The sequence below is a fragment of the Anabrus simplex genome, chromosome 1, assembly GCF_040414725.1.
Source record: "Anabrus simplex isolate iqAnaSimp1 chromosome 1, ASM4041472v1, whole genome shotgun sequence".
NCBI classification, from domain to species: Eukaryota; Metazoa; Arthropoda; class Insecta; order Orthoptera; family Tettigoniidae; genus Anabrus; species Anabrus simplex.
This window is the reverse complement of record NC_090265.1, coordinates 897,159,084-897,183,044: the sequence shown is the minus strand read 5'-3', so window position 1 is coordinate 897,183,044 and position 23,961 is coordinate 897,159,084. Positions and strand designations below refer to the sequence as shown.

General features: G+C 38.4%; 1 protein-coding gene across 3 annotated transcripts in view; it reads left to right on the top strand.

The window, feature by feature from the left end:
* LOC136857723 (uncharacterized) overlaps nt 1–23,961 on the top strand; it is a 135,437-nt gene that overhangs the window by 68,817 nt on the left and 42,659 nt on the right. For 2 of the 3 annotated variants that reach the window (XM_068225287.1, XM_068225289.1), the window contains exon 3: nt 11,445–14,366. The exons of the other annotated variant lie outside the window; for it this stretch is intronic. The gene's annotated coding sequence lies outside the window, so the exon portion shown is untranslated. Of the gene's footprint in view, nt 1–11,444; nt 14,367–23,961 lie in introns of those variants that run through there. 3 annotated transcript variants of the gene reach the window in all.

The following is a 23,961-nucleotide window of genomic DNA, read 5'->3' as shown; positions in this document are numbered from 1 at the left end:
AACTCAGATAGCCGTGATCCGTGAACACTCCTCGTATTTTTTCGGCGGGGGGGGTGGGGGGGGGGTGGGGGTTGGGGTGTTCAAATATTGGAGAGTCCCAGAACGCAAAAACTATGCCCTTTTACTAATATGTTCCTAGGAGTACCTGATGAGTCGGAAAATCTCAATTCACTACACTGGCTACGGAAAAATCTATCTGACTTGGAGGCAAAATTTTCCTCTAATTCAGAGGAGAAACCCCCTCTTCACAGCTAATTTGGATTAAAATGAATGTAGAATTTAATAAAAGTGCTTTTATTAAGAAACGGCTCTTTTCAGGGTTGAATTTTGAGTTAATTAGTGAATTGTGGTGCTATCATTTGAATAGAACTAAATTGTAATTGTAGACCAGGTACTACTACGCGCGTCAGAGTAAGGATCGAATAGCTGGAATACTCTGATGAATACATTTCTTTGTACCCTAAAATCAATATTAGGCATCCTGTTATCTAATATTCGAATACTAGCTAGGGCTGCTGCACCAATCATTTTTGCCCTCTTGATGTGTTCAGACCAATTTCTATTTCCTGATATTATAATTCCTAAATATTCTAACTTGTTGACTACTTCCAGTTTTACTCCTTCCAAATACCATTTTTTCCATATTTTTTTTGCTAATTTGTTCCATTTTTTGCACACCATTACTCTAGTTTTCTGTGCGTTAATTTTCATATTCCATTTTTTACAGTACTTCTCGATACCATCAATACTTTTTTGCATTCCAACTGGCGGTAGTGTGAACAGGAGTATGTCGTCAGCAAAGACAAGACCAGGAATATGCTGATTTTCTAAACATGGCAGTGCAAATCTTTCCTCAACTTCAAATTCTAGTATATAGTTAATGAACAATAGGAATAAAATCGGTGACAATTTACACCCCTGTTTCAGACCCATTTTGGAGATAATCTCTCCTACTACTACACCTTCTTCCACTCTCACAGTACACTTTACTTCAGCATACAACTTATCTATAGCTCTTATCATTTTATATGACACTCCAACTTGTCTCAATTTAGTAACGACTACCCCCCGTTCACAGTATCAAATGCTTTTTTCTAAATCTACTGATGTTATATAGAGCTTACCTCCTTTTTTCTTTACCTACTTGTCAATAAGAGTTCTCACTATAAAAACATTATCTAGTGTTCTTCTCTCTCTTCGGAATCCACTTTAAAATCTCGACAGGATTGAATGCCTCTCCGCCCAGTTCCTTAGTCTATTTGCTAGTATACCAGCATATACTTTCCCCAATATATCCAATAATGTAATTCCCCTATAGTTTCCAGGATTTAATCTATCGCCTTTATTTTTGTATATAGGGCATATTATCCCCTCTTTCCAAGCTTTCGGGAATACCCCTTTCTCGAAGATTTTATTGAATATCCTTGTCAAAATTTCCCCACATGCCGTTTCGCTCTCCCACCTCTTTTCAAAATTCATATGTGATATCCGAAATAGCTCCTGATTTTCCCTTTTTAGCTCCTTGCAACAGGTTCCTTATTTCCTGAGTCGAAATAGTCTCATCTAATTCAGGCAGAGTGACACTCAAGCCCCCCGAGACAATAATCTCGTCATGATGAGTTCTACATTTGCCTTCTTTATTCAATAATTTCTCGAAATACTGGACCCATGTACTATGACTTATATTGGTCCCCCCTGAACCTGATTTCTTCTTGGTCATCTGATTTATTTTATCCCATACTTTCCTACTGTCATTTTCCTTACACTGTTTATTTATGTCTGCAGCCATCCTTTGTTGCCATTCCGACTTCGTCATTCTTAACAATTCTCTGTATTCTTTCCTTTTTCTAAAAAATTCGTTTCTAGCTACTAAGTGCCTTCAGAACCAGTGACTTTTTCTTTGCACATTCTGTATTATACCATCCACATTTTATCTGCGTTCTACCTGAATATTGCCTCATACATTTTCCTGCCATTCCAATTACATTTTCTATCCTGGTTAGGGCTTCTTCAACTCTCTTCTCTTCTATCAGTTTTACAATACTTGTTTTCCAGATCTCAAAATTCTCTCCATTGAGGTACTCTCTAAATTCATTCCCTAATTCTTCTCTCCAACGATACCTGGGCATTTTCTTCTCCTTAATGCTATCGTAAACTCTCTCCTGCACTCTTATATCTTGAATCATTAATTTTATAGATACTGGCATATGGTTTGCCTCCGCCCAATCCCTAACGTATATCTTTTGATAACTTGCAAACTATCCCTACAGCATACAACTAGATCAATTGTAATGCCCCCATTTTCTACTATGTAGGTTAGTTTTCCCCTCTCATCACCGAACCACCATCCATTCAATATATAAAGCTCCTCTACCGCGCATAATTCTAGTAGTTTTCCTCCATTTCTGTTACATTCTTTATCCTGGCTATTTCTATTAACTACTAATACCTCGTCCTCATGTTGACTATAAACTGGCTTCTTGTCCCCTATCCTCGCGTTAAGATCACCCATAATAATAATGCTTGCCTGATCATACGTACTTCTCATTCGTCTAATTTCTGTCGCTAAATTCTTAAAAAAAAAAAAAAAAAAAATCATTCTGTGAAAATGGGGAGCTCAAGGTGGATTATACGTAAAAGCTATACATATTCCTACAATTGACCCTATCTAATATTCTTATCCAGATTAATTCCTTAAACTCAGATTCTAAGAGCTGTATCCTATCTTTTAAGTTGTTTTTGATTACCATCAAAATTCTTCTCGATATCCTTCCTCTATTAGATCTCCTTGATCCATATTGACTCCATACAATACACCCTTCTATCTTTAAGTCTTTCTTGTAATCAGCCCAAGTTTCTACAAGTCCAAGAATATCCATTTCTTCCAGTAGCTCTTTAAAGTCTCCGGTACCTATTTTGTTCCATATTCCTTCGATATTAACACATGATACCTTTAACTCTAGTTATTTTTTACTTTTATATTCTAAATTCCCTGACTTACTTCTAGTCATTCTAGATCTTTCCATTCGTTCTATTTCTACCGTATCCTCTTCCAGAGTTTTAGGCGTTTTGCCATTCTCTTTCCCCCCTTATCAGTCTGTAATTTACTTCTCTTTGCCCATACATCTTTTAGACTTAGGTTTTATTGTCTCTCGTCTTCTTTCTTCAATCCCCTTGCTGACCCCTGGGCGTTGCTCGATAGGGCTGTCTTCCAGTGCATTGCCCTCCGCTCCCTCGTGCGCCGCTGACTGCTCGGCTCTTGTATCCGCTCCTCTTCCTTCTGCCGTATTGCTCCCACCTACGTCATCACTGACTTCCGTAAGCGTTACCTTGCTCACTTCTGTTCCTTCCTCACACGTTACACTCTGCTGATGTTGGTGTTTTCCGTCTATTTCCTGTAGCTGAGCTGATGTCCAGGTGCGCCACCAGTGACCGTCTCCAACGATCAAACGCTGCCCTTTAATGTAGGTCTTTCGGCCTTGATATCTTGCTTTGCCTAGGTGCCTGCGTAAACTGTTTTGTTCCTTGATGACGCCATTGCCCATGTCCCTTCTCACCCAAATGTTCTCACCTTTTAAGTTGCTGGCATTCCTCAGCACTATTTCCGCCATCAGGGTTGATATTAATTTAACGTTGATCGGTCTCCTACCCTTCACTTTCCCCACTCTATATACATCGTCTATGTCCACCACACTAAAGTTTATCTTCATTTTACTTTGTATTACTTCTACCACTTTAAATACGATTTCCACCTTGCTTTTATTGTCTCCTTCCGGCACACCATAAATAAAAAGGTTTTTCCTCCCGAGCTCTTGGTTATTCCTGTTTTCAGACTACTTTACTTGACTCAGTTCCTCCTCTAAATCCCGGACTTTGTTCTTCAGTCGTTCTACTTCTTCCGTGTTATGAGCCACTCTCTCTTTTATCACATTCATCTCCTCTTTAACACACTGTTTTAACTCTTGTATTTCCTTATTTATTTCCTTGGCGTGTTCTGTAATTAGGTCTCTTGTTTGCTCATCCTGACATGCTACTTTGATCAGTTCCTTAATCATTTCGAATTCTTCCCATCCGATTGCACCAACTGGTCCAGGCCCCGGGTTTAGCTCAACACCAATTTCCAATAAGATTGCTATCACTGCAGCTACCAACAAGGTTACCAATACACCCATTTGCTGCCCATTTTTCATCTCTCCTTTCACTTTTTCACATTTCACTCCTTCATTCCACCTTCCTATAGCTGCCCTGTACTGCACTAGTGAATCGCCCATATTCAGCACTCTACTCAGCACATCCGCTCACTCCACTGTCTCAATCACGACTGGATACTATGATGAGCCAGTGTGTTGCGTACCAGCAATATCGGGAAATGTATGAACCAGAGGAATGACATAATAAGAATAAAGTTTTCTAATTCTCCAACTATTTCCCGCCAATATTCAGTCGGACTGTTATACTCGGTACGCAGCAGTTGTCCCATCTATCGGAGTTGAGTGGCAGTATAAAAGACAAAGAACATCACAACAAACAATGGTTAATGTAATGTCATTGTTGATCAGTGTTATGCGCTTTCGATATTGTAGGCCTTTATTTAGTTTTCTTCCGACTCTGAAATACCACTCTTATCATAGTCGGTACGGTAAAACTAAATAAAATATAAATGATCGGAAATTGTATTCTCTATAACTTTTGTTATGTAGTACTTTTCGATAGGACCAATAAGATAGGAATTTAAAAATTAAATTTTGGGTGCCTTCCCCTAAATTACAATTTCATCCAGGATGAATAAAAATGTTTATAGCTTTTACTGTAATTTCTCATTCCCGACTCTACATACCGATTTTCATTAAATTCTGTTTACCCATTTTCTCGTGGCTCGGCGTTGTTATGGACTTAGCAACATAAATACAATTTCATGAATATCTGTGTTATCATAGCCAGTGCGGTAAAAATGTATAAGACATAAATAGTCGGAAATTTAATTATATATAAGTTTAGTTATGTAGTATTTATCCATAGGACCATTAATGACATAAATATTTGAGAATTAAATTTCAGGCCTTCCCCTAAAGTACCATTTCACTCAGTGTGAATAGAATGATTTATAACCTAAATTGTAGTGGCTCATACCCTGACTTTGCATACCGATTTTCATTAAATTCTCTTGAGCCGTTTTGTCGTGATGCGTGTACAGACAGACAGACAGACAGACAGACAGACAGACAGACAGACAGACAGACAGACAGACAGACAGACAGACAGACAGACAGACAGACAGACAGACAGACAGAGATAAATTAGGCAAAGTATAAACTACATTTCCTAGTTACTGTGGACGTGACCGATAGAGAAATGCCATTCTTTTCAAATTCTGAGCAATGTACTGACAAAACTCTTATATATATATATATATTTCAAAGAACTTGGACATTTATTGAACATTTGTCCTGATAAATGATTTCATCCTCTATGTCTCTTCCTATAAATGAATATTTCCCCAATTTGTCCTCTTGAATTCCAGCTTATCTTCGTATTCCGATATTTTCTACCTTTAAAAGCAACACTCAAGCTTACTCGTCTACTAATGTCATTCCACACCATCTCCCCTCTGATAGCTTGGAACATTCCGCTTAGTCGAGCAGCTTTTCTCCTTACTCTCTAGTCCTCCCAGCCCAAAATTTGTAACATTTTCGTAACACTGCTCTTTTGTTGGAAATCTTCCAGAACAAATCATGCTCATTTCCTTTGGCTCTTACGAATCAAGTAGTCCTGGTGTTGGTCCCATACACTGGAACCACACTCTAACTGGGGTCTTAACAGCAACTCTCTTCAAGGGATCGCGTACTATGCGGAAGACAACCGACTGCACGTACGGTATAACATATATACAAAGTATTTTTGAATTTCAGGACTGAGGAAGCCATCTTCTCCAAATCCTCATGTTTCCCACATTTTACATTCCTGCACTGTATCCTCCCAACGACGCAGTTGTAGTGATTGAATGATAACTCGTTATTGATGATGATGCTTGTTGTTTAAAGGGCCTAACTTCGAGGTCATCGGCCCTAACTCGTTATTACTGTTGTTATTTTTGACGATGGCGTGCCTAATAAATCACGAATTGTTTATGATTAAGAACCGTGTTATCATCATGCTTCGTAATGATTTCTCATTTATTCCACAATTAAAGTGATTTTCGTTTTTCTTTTAGTCACACAGAACTTCAAAACATTATGGAGAACATGAAACTGACAAGCAACATTTTGCAGAACTAAGGAATGTGAGTGTGAGAATAGCTGTTAATTTCATAAATTATAAGAAATATTTAGCCGACTTTACGCCGTTTCCAGGGAACACCACGGTGAGGTAGTCTCTTTGCGTTCCTCATAGATATAGGTGTTCATTTTATGTAAGTTTTCTTTTTTAATGTTGATTCAAAAATATTTACATATTTAGGCCTATATGATTATCCAGTGATATTCCATTCTCAAGCCTTTTTCTTCCTTAATGATTCAGAATATTTATATATTTACAATATTTACAATATTTACACAATTAAAAGTGCACTGCCCTACCTCTTCAGATCATGTTAACGAAAGCTGAAAACCGCTCTGGATGGAGACATCTTGCCAAGGCTGCAACGCAGAAATGATAGAGTTATGAAGCCTCGACGCTCAGCAATGAGCAAAACAATTAATGATGACTATTGCCGTTATTGTTTCACTGCAGTTTCTGAGCGTAAGCCACACAAACGTTATTGTTTCACTGCAGTTTCTGAGCGTAAGCCACGCAAACGTTATTGTTTCACTGCAGTTTCTGAGCGTAAACCACGCAAACGTTATTGTTTCACTGCAGTTTCTGAGCGTAAGCCACACAAACGTTATTGTTTCACTGCAGTTTCTGAGCGTAAGCCACGCAAACGTTATTGTTTCACTGCAGTTTCCGAGCGTAAGCCACACAAACGTTATTGTTTCACTGCAGTTTCCGAGCGTAAGCCACACAAACGTTATTGTTTCACTGCAGTTTCTGAGCGTAAGCCACGCAAACGTTATTGTTTCACTGCAGTTTCCGAGCGTAAGCCACACAAACGTTATTGTTTCACTGCAGTTTCCGAGCGTAAGCCACACAAACGTTATTGTTTCATTGCAGTTTCTGAGCGTAAGCCACACAAACGTTATTGTTTCACTGCAGTTTCTGAGCGTAAGCCACGCAAACGTTATTGTTTCACTGCAGTTTCCGAGCGTAAGCCACACAAACGTTATTGTTTCACTGCAGTTTCCGAGCGTAAGCCACACAAACGTTATTGTTTCACTGCAGTTTCTGAGCGTAAGCCACGCAAACGTTATTGTTTCACTGCAGTTTCTGAGCGTAAGCCACGCAAACGTTATTGTTTCACTGCAGTTTCCGAGCGTAAGCCACACAAACGTTATTGTTTCACTGCAGTTTCCGAGCGTAAGCCACACAAACGTTATTGTTTCACTGCAGTTTCCGAGCGTAAGCCACACAAACGTTATTGTTTCACTGCAGTTTCCCACGCAAACAAGGAATGGTCTTAGTTTGCCATCAACTACAATTGTTTTAAGGCCTTTGAAATCCTCTCATCGATATTCACTGCTGATTTCTACGTTACCTCAAGGAGTCTTGATCAGTGAATATGCATTCGGGTGCGCTCTCGAAATTAAACTGTTCATTCTTTGGTTTCAGTCTTCAGAAACGATATTTGTCCGATGCCCCCTTCCACAATAGTTGGCGTACTGGTATGCTCATTATCCAGCCATTCATCGACAACATAGTCGTAAAACACCTGTAGATTCTGGTTTTCAGGTGTGCTCTCCTGAGTACATAGCCAACCATCATCAATCATTTCTAAGGTAAATGCGCTAGTGCTGAGCACACTCGATTATGAAGTAGAATCTCTTCGTTTTGTCTGTTTGCTTACAAGTTGCTTTACTTCACACCGACGATAGGGTAGGGAAGAGCTAGGAGTGGGAAGGAAGCGGCCGTGGTCTTAATTAAGGTACAGCCCCAACATTTGCCTGGTGTGAAAGTGGGGAACCACGGAAAACCATCCTCAGGGCAGCCGACAGTGGGGCTCGAACCTACTATCTCCCGGATGGAAGCTCACAGCTGTGCGCCCCTAACCGCACGGCAACTCGCTCGGCCTCTTCATTTTCTCTGTACGTAGTAACAAGGCCACAATCTGGTACTTCCCTGCATAGACACTGATTAAAATAGAAGTTACAACAAAAAATCTCAGCTTCAGGAAACAGCGTTTTAGCTCAATGGACGATGGCGATCCTGGTACATTGTTTTTAACAGCTTTGAATAAACGGTGACATGTTTCCCGTTTCTTGTTCGGTAACAGTGCGTAGGTAGCTGAAATGATGTTAATTTCTTCTCAAGAACTTCCAAGATAAGCATGGGTGATAAATAACTGTCCAAACTACTTGCTTGAATTTTCAAAGACTCTGTCAGCGAAGAATGAAGAACTTGATAACGCAGGTTTTCCTTTATCGCCGGCAAACACTAACGTTCTGCCTTTAGGCCCCCTGTTGTCATCTTCAAGTAGGAATTTTTCATCGTCATTCATTGCTATGTGGTTTTCCTGTAGTATTTAGGCCTACTCCTTCAGAATCAATCGGGTCTTTTGTATGCCCCATTCTTTTCCGTCGGATGCCTCGATTGAAGAGCTGGCCTACTTTTTCGGTGTAAGTTATTGAAATCATACTGTCCGTTTCCCTTGCACGTTGTTTGTTACCTAATTCATCACTTCATCCGGAATGCAAGTGCCTCGCCTGAAACTGTATTATTTTTTGTTGCTGTTCTTCCTTCCTTTTACTTTAATTGAAATCTATGCAACGCCAATAAGTCAGTTGCTATAGTCCACAATATGCTGATATCCGTTGTAAATCAACAAAGACTTTTCCCTCGGTGAACTACATGTTGTTGAGTCATCAGTCCATAGACTGGTTTGATGCAGCTCTCCATGCCACCCTATCATGTGCTAACATTTTCATTTCTACGTAACTATTGCATCCTACATCTGCTCTAATCTGCTTGTCATATTCATACCTTGATCTACCCCTACCGTTCTTACCACCTACACTTCCTTCAAAAACCAACTGAACAAGTCCTGGGTGTCTTAAGATGTGTCCTATCATTCTATCTCTTCTTCTCGTCAAATTTAGCCAAATCGATCTTCTCTCAAGATTCGATTCAGTATCTCTTCATTCGTGATTCGATCTATCCATCTCACCTTCAGCATTCTCCTCTAACACCACATTTCAAAAGCTTCTATTCTCTTTCTTTCTGAGCTAGTTATCGTCCATGTTTCACTTCCATACAATGCCACGCTCCACACGAAGGTCTTCAAAAACATCTTTCTAATTCCTATATCAATGTTTGAAGTGAGCAAATTTCTTTTCTTAAGAAAGCTCTTCCTTGCTTGTGCTAGTCTGCATTTTATATCCTCCTTACTTCTGCCATCGTTAGTTATTTTACTACCCAAGTAACAATATTCATCTACTTCCTTTAAGACTTCATTTCCTAATCTAATATTTCCTGCATCACCTGCCTTCGTTCGACTGCACTCCATTACTTTTGTTTTGGACTTATTTATTTTCATCTTGTACTCCTTACCCAAGATTTCGTCCATACCATTCAGCAACTTCTCGAGATCTTCTGCATTCATAGCTGCAGAATAATTTTCACCAGTTCAACACGGAACACTAGTTATCACACAGGGGGTATCAGCGGTAGTAATACACTCTGCTTATAGGCTGGACATTCCCCTCTCTTGTTTCTGCCTTCCAACCCACCTTGGGCCTCTGAGCAAGTATCACTGTTTGAAATAGCCATGCTTAGTAATTTCCTGGAATGTTTGGCGTTCCGTACATATCATTCCAATACACACACGCGCGCGCGATTCGGACGAGCTGGACTTCAGTTGATGAAACCTTGATTTATTTTATTTGACATTTTATCTTTTTTAATATATATATCAATTATATACACTAATACAAGAAAAACGATACCAGAAAATATATAATTTACTGAAATTGCCAATGTCGGGTAAAAAGCAACTCAAAATTTATATTTCATATTTTAAAAATTGAAAAATAATGCAGACAGCAATGTAGGTTTAGAAAAATGCTGAATATTTGAATTCAGAAGTCTTTACATTGATTTAATATAATCCGCAATAAATTGTAATAAAATTAGAAAATACGGTGATATTTTTGTTTATAGAGATAAGAGAGTACAGTGTAAAAATGAAAGGTTCCGTTTCAGTAAATGGCTTTTGTCTTCATCATTGCAAGTCTTCTTTTGCCACTTTTCACGTACCTGTGGGGTTTTTGATGAGAACTGTGTCGCACATGTGGATTTTTCCTGTTTTACGGCCGGATGCCCTTCCTGACGCCAACCCTATATGGAGGGATGTAATCACTATTGCGTGTTTCTGTAGTGGTTGGTAGTGTTGTGTAAATATGAAGAGGAGAGTGTTGGGACAAACACAAACACTTGGTCCCCGAGCCAGAAGAATTAAACAGATGGGATTAAATTCTCCGACCCGGCCGGGAATCGAACTCGGCACCCTCTGAGATGGCCACAATGCTGACCATTCAGCCAAGGAGACGATTGTCTTCATAATTCTAAGAATTTCTGTTTAATTCTGTTAGAACTCTTACCATATAATTTGCACCATTGGCTTACATAGTCCAAATAAATGCCTGTGCAACAAAAAGGGATCACTGACTGATTTTTGTCTTTATAGAATAGAATAGAATAGAATAGAATAGAATAGAATAGAATAGAATACTCCCATCCCCCAGTTCCGGATCGCATGGAACTGAGGAGAGAGTAACCATTTATTGCAATACAAATTGTTTTTGATTCATGGATGTTTTTCTTGTTACGTTAATTATTCTACTACTACCTTAAAACTTATAATTACACCTAATCACTAGTTTACACCAATTTCTAAATTGTAATTTTTGAACATTTTAGACATTAACAGTGTTTTATTATATTCTAGGTCAGGACAACATGTATCTTACCCTTACTATTAATTAGAGCAAGTATTTGTTTTGGTTGCGAGTCCGAACAGATTTATCCTTAGCTTACAATATACATTGTACATTAACTGAATGACTGTACGAATGAATGAACAGTTGAATGGATGACTACATGCCTGGATGAGTTGTATGCTTGGATTGTATTCATGCATGAATGAATGGATAAAGACTCCTCTTTCCCTGTCACGGATAGCCACCAACGGGCGAGGGAGCGTTCATAATTAAATGAGTGATTGGATGATTGAATGAATTGGATGGTCTCAGCCTACATCTACGGATCCTCAGCAGATAAGGTGAGAACACTCCAATGTGGATGACTGAGCTGAATTTAAAAGTCTCTCTCCCAGACACAGATAATTGTCTTTACAGGTGAGATGCAGTGTCGGCGATAGACATCGTGGAGAATTTGAAGGCTACAAGATTTCCAGACAGACTCGTATCAGCTTCGGTTTTAGGCGTACAATGAAATCGTTGAAGACTCAAGTATGTGATCTTCCTTTAGTAATGGGATGTGCTACCTCTCTTCTGAAAGCTAGGAGAGCCCGGCGCTTCAACTCAAAACCAACATTAAAGCAGTAATGGGAAGAGTACAAGAAAAAAGAAATTGGGGGGAATTGCAGTTACCTGAGAAATATTTCATTTAGTTACAATTGAAGAGCTTTCTTTCAAATACTACTTTTAATTTTTTTGCACATTTTTGCTTTCAAGTTCAAAATTCTTGTTAGAATGACGTGTTCGTGCTCCAGTATAAAACTGTGCAAGAACATTAAGTCACGCCCAATTTACATTTGAAAACGCGCGCGAGCATGTCATTCAACAATAATTTTTAACACAAAAACAAGAAGTGTAAAAAATTACTTAAGTGGTGTTTGCAAGAAAGCTCCTGAATTACAAATTACTTAAGTGGTGTTTGCAAGAAAGCTCCTGAATTACAAATTACTTAAGTGGCGTTTACAAGAAAGCTCCTGAATTTCAAATTAATTTTTCAACAAGTAATCACTAAAATTACAATTACAATTAATTTTCAGAACGTTAATCGTACGGAAATCACTGAAATGTTTTTGCAAGGGGATGGAATAACACAAAAAATTGCAAAAGAAGATATTACTTAATTTGTGTGTAGTTTTAGCAGGGAGACAAGAAGTGGCTATCGTCGCTATGTGAGACTAAATATGATAGCTTGAAACTTGCGAAATTGTGTTTTCACATCAGTTTTTAGTTAATGACTTTATGCGCTTCAAATTCATTTGTCATTTACTTTACAAGTAAATTAATTGGTTCTTAAATATTTCATCGCTGAGCCTCGACCACTTTGGGGTGAATTACATCTTTGCATTTAATTAAAAGACGCCCTACAGGGGCACTCGAAGGAATACCCGTATTGAAATTTTGAGGAAACCTGCATATTTTGTGAACTTGATTCCTGTCCTTAAACTAATGGTCTCAGGCATACGATTTTTTACAGGTAACTAGTTCATATTTAGAGGAACATTTTAGGAAACTTTAATTAAAATCTCTTTGTTCTGAGGTTATTATATTTTTGTTTGTAATAATTGGAAAGAAAACAACTATGATTTTAATACTTCAGGAGGTCTGGACGGTGCAATATGGGAATAATATTAATAATTTTTGTTATGGAGAAACACCAGATACCTTTAGAATATTTATAATTGTAATAGAGCACAAGAATACGTTTCTATTTAAAAATTCATCCGCATTTTAGATCGACGAAACGCACAAAAGATCTCGGCAGCTTGAGGGGGGGGTCTCCCGTCCAGCTAAGGTCAAGGAATGACCTCTTTCTGTGTATGTGTGTTTTTTTCTTTTTGCAATTTTACTTTACGTTGCACCGACAAAGATAGGTCTTATGGCGACGATATCTGTGGATCTGTTGCGAGCTATAAAACGGCGAATTTTTAAATGGAAACATGTTCTGTTGCTCTATTACAATTATATTCTACAGGTATCTGTGTTTCTCCATAACGAAAATTATTAATACAGTATAATTACCATATTGTACTGTACAGGTATCCTCAAGTATTAAAAAATAGCTATTTTCTTTCCAACTATTATAAACAAAAATGAGTACTTTAAAACAGAGAGAGAGAGAGATAAAAACTTTCAGCAAATGTTCCTCTAAATATGTACTAGTTTCCTATAACTTTAATTTTAAGAACATAGTTGGGATAAGTATGATGCCTTTGGGAGTACTGGAAAGATAAGAAAATACCTCATCCAGAACTGGTGAAATTACTGATTCTATTGTAGTAGAACTGAGAAAGTTATATTCATCATCATGTATTTCTTCCCCGTTTCCGCTGCCGTGCGTTGTACATCAGTTACTAGAATGTAAAGATTACAGTTTTATTTCAAGAAGTAAAGTACAAGTAAAAATTACTTTTTTGTAAAAAGTAACGATTAAGAGTAAAACTTATTGGGAATCTAATCGTTAAAAGTAATCTGATTACTTTTACTCAGTTACTTCCCAAATCTGCACAAAAGGCAATCTAAGGTCTAGGGTCGAGAAAGACATCGGAGTTGAGCACTGACGAACAGTTAAATGGAATGCTATACAGTAGTGTAATATTCCAAAAAACTATAGCAATGTGAGCCTTAAATTTGTAGAAAGTATTATTAGAAAATACCCAGCATTTTGAAGCAGAATTGTATGGTTCAGCGTAGCAATGTGAGCTAAATTTAGGTGTTTGTCATCGAGTTTAAAAGTGACTTCCAAGATCTACATATGACATTTTTAATTTTTAATATTTTTTGTTTGTTTTCAACATATTTTAATTTGTTTCTCAGTCAAAGAATACAAATTTACCAAAACCGTAATTACCTAACACTGATGAAAATGTTTACGCTAGGCTTTAAAAGCATAATTTAAGTGATTTCTCGCTATTTAAAATATCTAATCTCAACAGTCCGCGAGAAATTAATGTTTATTTTTGCAGCATAAAGGGAAGTTAATTTTAATTGTCAAGTACATATGTTTCAGTAAGTCAGGAGTCATCACTCACAGACTTTAAAACAACCCAATTGCATGGTTGATTAGTTAGAAAAGTATTCTGTAGCACTTATATCGGTTTGAAACTAAATTCTTCAGATGTTTCATAAATTTACAATATATACTTTTCTGTAAATTATTATTTAAAATATTTTCCAGTACTGGAAGGATACTGTCTTCGAGTTCCAAGCGAGGTGTAAATGTTAGTATAAAGGTTTGAGAAAAACATGTGCAATGATGTATTCTGAGCACGATAAGTAATGAAATAAAGAGTCTAAACTATATGCACTATTTTATTGTTTTTCAACCTTGTTGTGTAAGTAATCCCGTGATAAAATTCTAACTCATGATGGCAAGCAATAGAAGTCTGGAAAAGTTCGTCCTGATGACAAATATTTCTAAACATAACGGAAATTCTTAGATGGGAGCGTCAGGGTTGTAGCAGGAAAATTAAATTAATAGGTGTTCATTACCACATCGTTTAGAAGTTATGGGATGGATTCGTTCTGTGGAGGATAAGCATTATGTGTAATTGAAAATGTTCATGTAGATATCGACTTTCATTTCCACACAAGTTATTTATATTCCAAGGCAATGGTTTCTACCTTTTTCAGCGTTTAAGGCCTATAATCACCTACACGAGTAAAAGCTTTTATCTTGGTTTAAAGCTAAGAAAACCGAGATAACAGTTACATTTGTGTTCTCCAACAACATTATCTCGGTTTACATTTTTACCAGAGAAAGGATGGCTGGTAAAACAGGAAATCGAAGAAGCCTTTCATGATGCCAGCCTGTAGACGACTGGAACATTTAACTGAAAGAGAAAATCAGAGCGAAGAGGAATATGACCAAGATTATGCAATAAAACGTGCTACGTGGATAAAAAGAACACACTACATACTTTGAAGACTACGGCGACACTGATTTTGAAACATATTTTAGGTTATCTAAAGCTTCGACATTGTCACTGTTATCCATGATCGAACATAACCTTGAATTTTCAACACAAAGATAGGCCTAAGGTGAACTCTGGATTATAGCATATATATTGTACGGTACACGACTGGATGATTTGTTAATGAAGAATTAAAGAATACTACCTTATTTTTGAGTGAAATATACAATGTGTAGGCTATAATTTGTTTTCTTATTTTCGATTATGTTAATGCTTTCTGCCACCAAATTCAATAACAATTGATTCTCTTGGAAAGTCATATTAGGCTTCTTTCTTTCTTTCTGGTCAATAGCGAACATAATTTATGATAAACTATTTGCAAACCCCGAATAAAATCAAGTCTTGTTTACATTTCGATAGTGGTGGCAGCACTAGTCATTTGTTTTCTGTGCAGTATATGAAAAATTCAAGGTTAAAATACAAACTGAAACGAAAATTTAGTTTTGGTAAACCGAGATAATACATTCTGTTATCCGAGGTAATGCCATTATCCAAGTTTTGGAAATCTAAGATAACAGCAAAAGTTACCGACGTTGGTGAACACAGGTCTAAATGAGCAGTCGGAGACCCTTTGAGGTAATAAAATTCAATGTGCGATATTCTAACATAAGGTCATAATGACCCTCATGTTTTACCTAATAACGACCTAGAATAGTTATGCCAAATGCAGTAAGTTAAAATTTCACATTATGGATTAGCGACTATAAATTAAGATTCTGATAGCCTGAAAGGCTAGATGTTGATCGAGATTATTGTTTTAAAGGTAAGTATAACGAGGATATCATGATAAGTGGCATTATCACTGGATCCTCATCAAAGCGGCTGTGTTTCGAATTTCGAACTATGCATGTGGGGTTTAAAGTCATGGTGAACTACACGTTTAATTCCTTCTTTCAAAATTTCTATAATCAGAGGAGAACGAGGAAAATGTATAACCACACGCGCCGCCATCACAGTGCCGGTAGTGTCCGAGGACATGTTCGGCTCGCCAGGTGCAGGTCTTTCGATTTGACATCCTTAGGCGACCTGCGCGTCATGATGAGGATAAAATAATGATGAAGACACATACATCCTGCCCCCGTACCAGAGAAATTAACCAATGATGGTTAAAATTCCGGAACCTACCGGGAATCGAACCCGGGGCCCCTGTGACCAAAGGCCAGCACGCTAACCATTTAGCTATGGAGACGGACTCTGGCACAAGTAAGTGGAGGCAACCCCAGAATCAGATATGGGCTCTGTTGTCACCACTGCATGTTCTCGAGTTGATAGTCCCCGGGAGAAGAACTTGTGCTCTAAAATAAACAGTTATTATTATGAAAACTCTTAATAAATAAAATGAATGAAATGTAAAAAGATCAATGCGTAAAATTTGAATATTTAGGTGACATCAAACATACTTCAATGTGAAATTTTTTCCCAACTATCATAGTAATGTTTGGTTTAATGTCTGATAATTTCGATCTCAAATCACTCTCAGGTTCAACATACCTTAGATGTCAAATACTGTACGTCTACTTTCATAAAATAAGTTTTAAGAAACACGACCTAGCTTTTCTTGTGATGTGGGGAGAATGAAGCACCATGCAGTAGCTATGAACTTGCAATGCATGAGTTCGACTCCACCGTTGATAGCTCTGAAGTTGGTTTTCCGTAATTTCTCATTTTCAACTAGGCCAATGCCAATCGAGTACGTCTAGTCCTTCCCTATCCTAACGTCGTCGAAAACCTGGATGAGTAAGCGTGACGTAAACCACTAGCAAAAGAAAAAATAAGGGGATATTTAGCCATTCACACGACTTAACTAAATTATTAGAACTGAGAGTCGCCAATGAAATTCTTTGAGTTAGTAAGATATTACGGACCGCCTGAAAGCTTGTCACAGTGTCCGTTTTGGGGTACAGATTTAGCGTTTGTTTGAAAAGAACAGGAAGCAGAAAAGCGGTCAGTTTTTTCGTTCTCATCTTAAAATTCCTAAGGAATTGCAATTTCAATCGTTTAACGGTAAACACTAGTAAGAACACTAATCGAGTGTTCTAAAGCACTAACAATTATTCAAACTGAATTATACTAGGTCCGCCTCTGTGGTGTAGTGGTTAGTGTGATTAGCTGCCACCCCCGGAGGCCCGGGTTCGATTCCCGGCTCTGCCACGAAAATTAAAACGTGGTACGAGGACTGGAACGGGGTCCACCCCACCTTGGGAGGTCAACTGAGTAGAGGGGGGTTCGATTCCCTCCTCAGCCATCCTGGAAGTGGTTTTCCGTGGTTTCCCACTTCTCCTCCAGGCACATGTCTGGATGGTACCTAACTTCAGGCCACGGCCGCATCCTTCCCTCTTCCTTGTCCATCCCTTCCAAACTTCTCAGCCCCCACCCCCCGCAAGGCGCCTGTTGAGCATAGCAGGTAAGGCCGCCTGGGCGAGGTACTGGTCATCCTCCCCAGTTGTATCCCCGACTCAGAGTCTGAAGCTCCAGGACACTGCCCTTGAGGCGGTAGAGGTAGGATCCCTTGCTGAGTCCGCGGGAAAATCCAACCCTGGAGGGTAAACAGATGAAGAAGAAGAAAAAGAAGAAGAAGAATACTAGTGGATATAGAGTACGGTAAGAGCTTACCTAGGGGCAATGACCACACGTTCCAATACTTTTCGTCTTTGTTTCGTAAGTTTTAGACAAAAAAAAATCTGAAAAACTAGATATTGTACTTATAGTTAAGGAAGAAGTCTTGTGGAATTTGTCTCCGATTTCGACACAACGGTTCAACGTAAACTCGTGATAGAGCCTTTACTATGGAAAGCATGGAAATAATAATAATAATAATAATAATAATAATAATAATAATAATAATAATAATAATAATAATAATAATAATAATAATAATAATTACACCAGGAGGTACACCTCAACTCTGCACATTCAAAAGTAGCGCCTTAATGACCTCCTCTATCGACCAAAACGTGCAATTGCTACTACAGGAAGTTGGAACATTAATTGGAAGATGTCACTACTGAAGTATCGAGTAATTGTGTTATTGTGAAGTTTCCTAAACTGATTGGATTTCTTTTTGTTTTGTTTTTGCTGTACATGAAGAAGTTTGGACATTTTTCCACAGATATCACTACCAAAAATTGTGGTCATGCACTCTGGTGCAAGGTAAAAGAATTTTTTATTGAAAGAAATTTTGTGTTTATAGGTTTTCTCAAGTAAATCTACTGTCATTTTTTTAAAAATACAATTCTAGGGTTGCAACACTTCTCTCTTTTTCCGCCAGTTTTGAGTCTAACCAATTAGGAATTTTCTGTAATTATCTTTCAGCCATCACAGGCTCCTTGGGTGTAACTTTTGAATTTGCCAATAAAATTGAGAGTGTGTGTCCGGACTAGTCCAGAATCCTCTCGAACCTTCCCTTTGGGTATATACGCTGAGGCTTTTCTGGCTACCTTGTCTCATTGATCGTCGTCTTTCTGAGTGTGTGTGTGTTAAGGCAGGAGGCGGGGCGCCTCATTCTTCGGCAGACAGAACAACAGTCAGGTAATGGCCACATAAATTCTATCTTTCTTGCTGTCTCCGCAAATTTATCCAAGGCGAAGGTCCGAATTTCTAACTATGTAACCAGCCTTTTCTAAAATGTAAATTTTCGTTCGCCTAATGTAAAAATTTCATAAAATCTTTAACTGTAATTCGGGGATAGAGAGTGCGTTACCCTCTCGAGTTTGCCTTGAACTTGGTTCGAGGTGACTGCGATTTTGTAACTGTTTTTCTTCTTTTCTGTAATGCCTTAAAGTAACTTTCATTCGAGTCACCTCAGTAGCTTGGGATTAGCCTCTGTATCACTGGGCCGAGAGCCCCGTTAGGATTTTATTTTTCATTTAGGAATGCAAGTATACGCCTCCATTCATTTTGTGTTCGAGCCATTAATTTAACCTGTTATTCCTTTTCCACGAAGGCCCAGTAGGTTGGGTACTAGATACCTCTGTATACTAACTTTTATCAACTGTAAACTGCGCCCTGAGCGGCCAGAGATCTTAAAATTTTGTGTTATGTTGCCTTGAGTAGACTGTAAGAAATTGAGAGCATGTAAGCTGATTTTTTTAGTTTTTTGTTATAGTGAGGGGTGCCTCTGGAAGGCTAAATATTTTAACTTTTGGAGCAAGTGCTCTTGAATTTGGGAGATCTTTGTTTAAGCCATACCTCCTCTGAAATTGTAAACGTGTCAACTGAGGGCTCGAAGCACAAAATTCTGAAATTCTCTATTCTGGGGTGTTCCACCCTTGTAACTGAATTGGTATTGTACCAGAGATTTCATTGTTATTTCACTTAGTGAAAATTTGTTAAGTTTGTTTTTTTGAAAGAAATATAACCTTTATTTAAAGTTGTAATTCAAATTTCGATATCGTAGTTAGACCCATTCAAACCCAGCACCTTATTTCTCCTCTTTCTGCTCCACGGATAACTCCGGATCAATAATAATAACAATAGGCTAATAATAATACCCCTCAGGCACCGTACGCAGGCGTTTTGATACGACACTATTTAGGCTGCCTGCGTATCGATATCGACGTTCCGTTTTAATTCATCAGATGACAGAGCAACGGAACTTAGCCGAACTACAGGTAATTTCTACTTAATATTGCATGTTGAACATCGATATTATGTCACCAGAGGTCTTTTACATACCGACTTCGTACGAAATGGTATGCCAAATGGACTTTCTTTTCCACTCTTTAAAAAAATTCGACCACCTCTGTCAGATTATGTTGTCGGTATATATGATGTTATGTAATCAATCGCCTGTTCTGGGGACAGGCCTCAGTTCCTGGAAGCGAGCTGGAAATCAGCAGTCAATCACACCCTGCACCCTGCTGAGTTAACCAGTTCTAAGTGATCCTGTTTGGTGTGGAGAGGTTGCCAGACAAGTTTCTTCCACACTCTCTTCACACTCCCTTTCTCGTGTCGAATGCAGTAGATTTGGCAACTCCAGCTACTATACATGTAAAAAAATCTATAAGCCGTTAATAAACACCGGGCTGCTGAATAGTAGTGGTGTGAGGAGAGGTCGACATGTTTTGTCCTCAAGTATAGCCTTTTCTGAGCATATTACTCAAGCTACGTTTCGTACGCTGTTCATTTTTTTGACTAGATAGTTTCTTGGCTAGTAGTTTAAAAATATCAGTATAAATTTATTTTTTTTGCTAGGGGCTTTACGTCGCTCCGACACAGATAGGTCTTATGGCGACGAAGTATAAAATTTCGCCAACGCCGTAATTTTGACTTTCTTCCGAATCCTGTCATGGAATAAATGCGAGTTACCCGCTAAGCTATGAAGGAAGAAATTTTATCAGTCAAAATCAGTATCGTGACATTGAGATACACGGAAAGCCTGTGTTTAAAAATTGAATTCATATTTTGTATCTTTGTTATATGGCATCCTTATACTGTACTAGCTTCCTGAGAAAGACGTGAAAACATGGACAGGTGCAAACATTGTTATCTGCTGTTACACGAGTACAAACGAAGTTCAACTGTTTGGAACGAAAGGTACTTACTAAGGAAACGAGGGAATATGACGCACGACAATCTGTTTCTTTAAATGGGCTGTCAAAGCAAGTTCTTTACGTGACTGTGATGTTGTCATAGCCACCGGATGTCCAGTTATATAAGGTGGTGCAGAAATCGCGCATGGGTTGTAATAGCTCAAAATTTGTCTTCACAATAACATTTCTTTTTCATTCTGCATCTACTAAAGGACTATCGAGAAAGTCATCATGGAGAACTTGAGCACCGAACAGCATTCTAAACATACTGAATATCACTTCGCAAATCAGTAATCCACTGTTTTGACTTACCGCAAATTTGACTGTACGGGATTTCCTTTCTTTGGGGATAACTCAAAGAAAGCGTCTACTTCAACAAGGAGATCATGAACAACAGTTGGGCGGGAACTGATGTATTGCAGCCAGAAATGTTTGACTAGGTTATGAATAATGCTCAGAAAGAGAAACCGAGTGGGATGGGCAGAGTAGCTCAGGTTAACCTTCTAATCCCAACTTGGCAGGTTCGATCCTGGCTAATTTGTACCTTTAAGGGTGGTAAGGAATGGTAAAGACCCACCTATTATAATAGAGAAATAAAGAGACTAAGAAGGAGGTGCAGACTGGAAAGAAATAGAGTTAGAAATGGCTGTGGAAGTAAGGAGAAATTGAAGGAACTTACTAGAAAATTGAATCTAGCAAAGAAGGCAGCTAAGGATAACATGATGGCAAGCATAATTGGCAGTCATACAAATTTTAGTGAAAAATGGAAGGGTATGTATAGGTATTTTAAGGCAGAAACAGGTTCCAAGAAGGACATTCCAGGAATAATTAATGAACAAGGGGAGTGTGTATGTGAGGATCTTCAAAAGGCGGAAGTATTCAGTCAGCAGTATCTAAAGATTGTTGGTTACAAGGATAATGTCGAGATAGAGGAAGAGACTAAGGCCAAAGAAGTAATAAAATTTACATATGATAACAATGACATTTACAATAAGATACAAAAGTTGAAAACTAGAAAAGCGGCTGGAATTGATCAGATTTCTGGGGATATACTAAAGACAATGAGTTGGAATATAGTACCATATCTGAAGTACTTATTTGATTATTGTTTGGTCGAAGGAGCTATACCAGATGAATGGAGAGTTGCTATAGTAGCCCCTGTGTATAAAGGAAAGGGTGATAGACATAAAGCTGAAAATTACAGGCCAGTAAGTTTGACATGCATTGTATGTAAGCTTTGGGAAGGCATTCTTTCTGATTATATTAGACATGTTTGTGAAATTAATAACTGGTTCGATAGAAGGCAATTCGGTTTTAGGAAAGGTTATTCCACTGAAGCTCAACTTGTAGGATTCCAGCAAGATATAGCAGATATCTTGGATTCTGGAGGTCAAATGGACTGTATCGCGATTGAAATGTCTAAAGCATTTGATAGGGTGGATCATGGGAGACTACTGGCAAAAATGAGTGCAATTGGACTAGACAAAAGAGTGACTGAATGGGTTGCTATATTTCTAGAAAATAGATCTCAGAGAGTTAGAGTAGGTGAAGCTTTGTCTGACCCTGTAATAGTTGAGAGGGGAGTTCCTCAGGGCAGTGTTATCGGACCTTTATGTTTTCTTATATATATAAATGATATGAGTAAAGGAGTGGAATCAGAGGTAAGGCTTTTTGCGGATGATGTTATTCTCTATAGAGTGATAAATAAGTTACAAGATTGTGAGCAACTGCAACGTGACCTCGAAAATGTTGTGAGATGGACAGCAGACAATGGTATGTTGATAAACGGGGCTAAAAGTCAGGTTGTGAGTTTCACAAATAGGAAAAGTCCTCTCAGTTTTAATTACTGCATTGATGGGGTGAAAGTTCCTTTTGGGGATCATTGTAAGTATCTAGGTGTTAATATAAGGAAAGATCTTCACTGGGGTAATCACATAAATGGGATTGTAAATAAAGGGTACCGATCTCTGCACATGGTTATGAGGGTGTTCAGGGGTTGTAGTAAGGATGTAAAGGAGAGTGCATATAAGTCTCTGGTAAGACCCCAACTAGAGTATGGTTCCAGTGTATGGGACCCTCACCAGGATCACCTGATTCAAGAACTGGAAAAAATCCAAAGAAAAGCAGCTCGATTTGTTCTGAGTGATTTCCGACAAAAGAGTAGCGTTACAAAAATGCTGCAATGTTTGGGTTGGGAAGAATTGAGAGAAAGAAGAAGAGCTGCTCGACTAAGTGGTATGTTCCGAGCTGTCAGCGGAGAGATGGCGTGGAATGACATTAGTAGACGAATAGGTTTGAATGGCGTTTATAAAAGTAGGAAAGATCACAATATGAAGATAAAGTTGGAATTCAAGAGGACAAACTGGGGCAAATATTCATTTATAGGAAGGGGAGTTAGGGATTGGAATAACTTACCAAGGGAGATGTTCAATAAATTTCCAATTTCTTTGAAATCATTTCGGAAAGGGCTAGGAAAGCAACAGATAGGGAATCTGCCACCTGGGCGACTGCCCTAAATGCAGATCAGTATTGATTGATTGAATATGTTAGCCTCGTGTCGGTAGATTTACTGGCACGTAAAATAAATCTTGCGGGGAAAATCCCAGCATCTCGGCGTCTCCAAAAATACATAATTTTTTTGTTAGTGGGACATAAAACCAATAACATTGTTATTAGAAATTGAATGGTAGTCATTTGGTAGAGATAATTTCCCACAAGACGTATGCACAGATTTCCATAGCATCAATGTAATATGTGTGCCAAAAACAGTTGGCATTTATTTCAAACAAAAAATAGTTTAAATGATTCATACCCATGAGTGACTTATGCGCCACCCTGAACTTAGAATCATAATCAAGGGGGCGTGACTAATTTAATTTGAAAAATCACAGATAAATTGGTCCGAATTTGAAAATTGAGCAGCTTAATGAGAAGCAGATCTTGCCGCATTCCACAGTGAATGTTCACAAATGACGAAGAACGAACTTTGAATTTCTCATCGCTATGGTGTAATGAATCTACAAAACGGCTGTTTAGTAAACATTCTAAGTATCATGAGATGTTTACTTGAAATTTGGCCGAAAGATTATTTTACTTGCGAAATTAGTCTACTTCTTGTTGTTTTTTTAATTTACTTTACGTTGCACCGACACAGATAGGTCATATGGCGACGATGGGATAGGAAAGGCCTAGGAGTGGGAAGGAAGCGGTCGTGGCCTTAACTAAGGTACAGCCCCAGCATTTGCCTGGTGTGAAAATGGGAAACCACGGAAAACGATCTCAAGGGCTGCCGACAGTGGGGTACGAACCCACTATATCCCGGATGCAAGCTCACAGCTGCCCGTCCCTAACCGCACGGCCAACTCGCCCGGTCGTCTTGTTTTTAAAACGATA